Source organism: Herpailurus yagouaroundi, unplaced genomic scaffold (assembly GCF_014898765.1).
Source record: "Herpailurus yagouaroundi ecotype Mexico unplaced genomic scaffold, PumYag 162, whole genome shotgun sequence".
NCBI classification, from domain to species: domain Eukaryota; kingdom Metazoa; phylum Chordata; class Mammalia; order Carnivora; family Felidae; genus Herpailurus; species Herpailurus yagouaroundi.
Window position 1 is genome coordinate 75,164,997 of NW_024412403.1, and position 2,530 is coordinate 75,167,526.

Below are 2,530 nucleotides of genomic sequence, written 5' to 3' on the forward strand. Positions count from 1 at the left end.
TCCTTCCTTCCTTCCTCCCTTCTTTCTGCCCCCAAATCTAGGGTCCAGTGAAAACAGACTGTTAAATTTGCCCCTGATGACCCTTTAAATTTTTTTAAATTTTGAAATGATTTTATTTTTTTTTTTACGTGTTTAGTTATTTATTTTGAGAGAAAGAGAGCTAGAGAGCAACCCAGGAAGGGGCAGAGAGAGAGAGAGAGAGAGAATCCCAAGCAGGCTCCGCAGCTGTCAGCACAGAGCCCAACGCAGGGCTCGAACTCATGAACCGTGAGATCATGACCTGAGCTGAAACCAAGAGTTGGACCCTTACCCGCTGAGCCACCCAGGCGCCCCGAGATAATTTCAGACTTACAGAAGAGCTGCATCAATAGTAGGAAAGCTCTCTTATACCCTTTAACCAGCTTCCCGTCTGTTAACCATCTTCTATCGCCATGGAGCGATTATCAAAACCAAGCAGATGATCGTGGTACAACGTTGTAAACTACAGACTTCATCTCAGTATTTTTTCCTGTTAGTTTTTTCTTTTTTTCCCAGGATCCCATCCGGGATTCCACGCGCATTGAATTGTCTGGTGTTCCTTATGTTTTCTTCCCTCCGTGACAGTTCTGAAGTCTTTCCTTGTTTTCCTGACGCTGGGATGAGCACCCAGCCCATGGGCTCTGTCTGATGTTATCTCACGATTATGTCAGGGAGCTGTCTTTTGCGGGGAGAAGGTCTCAGAGACGGTGTGCCCTTCCCAGGACAGTGGGGCAGGGGGCTTCATGACGTTGCTCTATTTCCCTGCTGCTGTTGACCATGATTACGAGATTAAGATGGTTTCTGCCAGGATTACCCACTGTGACATTACAATTTCCCCCTCTCTATTCTCCACATGTTTTGGGGGTAACATTTCAAGATTCTGCAAATATGCTGTTTCTGCTAATGCTTCTGCCCAGCAGATTTAGAATCTATCAAAGGGTCTTGCCTGTGGCAATTATTGCTGTAGTAATCTAATAGTCATTTGTGATTTCCCTCATTCTTTCTACATTTATTAATTGGAACGCTCTTTAAGGAGGAATTGCATGATGTTATACTGTAATAAAGCAGAAATAAGAAATCCATACTCTTGGGGCACCTGGGTGGCTCAGTCGGTCAAGTGATTTGATTTCAGCTATTGATTTCAGCTCAGGTCATGATCTCATGGTTCAAGCCCCGTGTTGGAGTCTGTGCTGACAGCAGGGAGCCTGCTTGGGATTCTCTCTCTCCCTCTCTCTGTGCCCCTCCCCCTGCCCCCTCTCTATCCCTGAAAATAATAAATAATCATTAAAAAAAATCCATACTCTTTTGGAGCCTATGTCTTAGAGAAATAGACAAGCAAAATAAATTGAGTGGGTTAGATAATATATTAATAGGTGACAAGTATATTAATAGGTGAAAAATCAAGTAGGGAAGGGGGGAGGGGAAGTACTGGGAGCAGCAGGTTGAAATTGCACGGTCTTCCTCTAAGGGAAGCCCTTAGAGGGGGGACTTGAAGCAGGGGAGGGAGCCAGCTTGTGACTCTCTGGGGGAAGCTTTCTAAAGAGGAGAAACAGCAAGTGCAAAGGCTCTGGGGCAGGACCACGCCTAGCCAATGTGCTCTGGTTTGCTGGTGCAAAGTGAGCAAAATGCAAAGGGGAGAGAGGGGAGAGGAAGCAGAGATTGGCAGGCCCGATGCTGAGGACTTGAGGCCGTTCCAATGGCCTGGCTGTCGCTCCGAGGGAGACAGGAGCCATTGCGAGGTTTTGAGCAGAGGGGTCACAGAATGTGCTTCGTGCTACTTTGGCTGCCCTGTGGTAGGTAAGGGTGGAGGCAAGGGGACCACGGGTAGGAAACTCTGACTTCTATCCAGCAGGCGGCTGCATTTTGGATATAGTTTGAAGGTAGAACTACCACTGCAAAGAAGAGGCTCCCTTGTGGCCAACAGCATCAGGCGACCTCCAGAACCCCCTGGGGTGGGTATCCTCTCCCAACCCCCGCCTTCCCCCCCCCCCCCGACCCCCCGGGCCTTGAAGTGGGGCTTCAGGTACAAGTTTGAGAAGTGCGGTCTGGCACCCTGAGTCTAGGCTCTGCGGCCTCTCATAGGAGCCTTCTGTCATCCGGGTCCCCCTTCTGTCTCCCTGCCCCACACGCTCTCTCTGCCCCAGGGCCAGTCCACCACCACCCGCTCACAGTCTCCCGCCTCTCAGTGCCCTCTGCCAGTCAAGATCCTTGCCAATCAATCCTTCCACGGATTCAGCTCTGCCACCCCCTGCCCTGCCCTCTGAACACCCACCCCCCCCACCTTGGTCCGGGACACTAGCCAGACCTGCTTCCCACGTGCAGCCGAGCCCCTGGAGACAGACACCACAAGTGCACCCGGGCCTCGGCGCCCCTTAAACACAAGCACTGGCACCAAGGGCTTCATCAGTCTGTAGCTAGTTTGGGTGGTATATGGTGTAATTTACGAACAAAACTATTCCGTCTCTCATTAATCATGTAAGTACCTGTTGCGTTATACTCCACACATATTCAT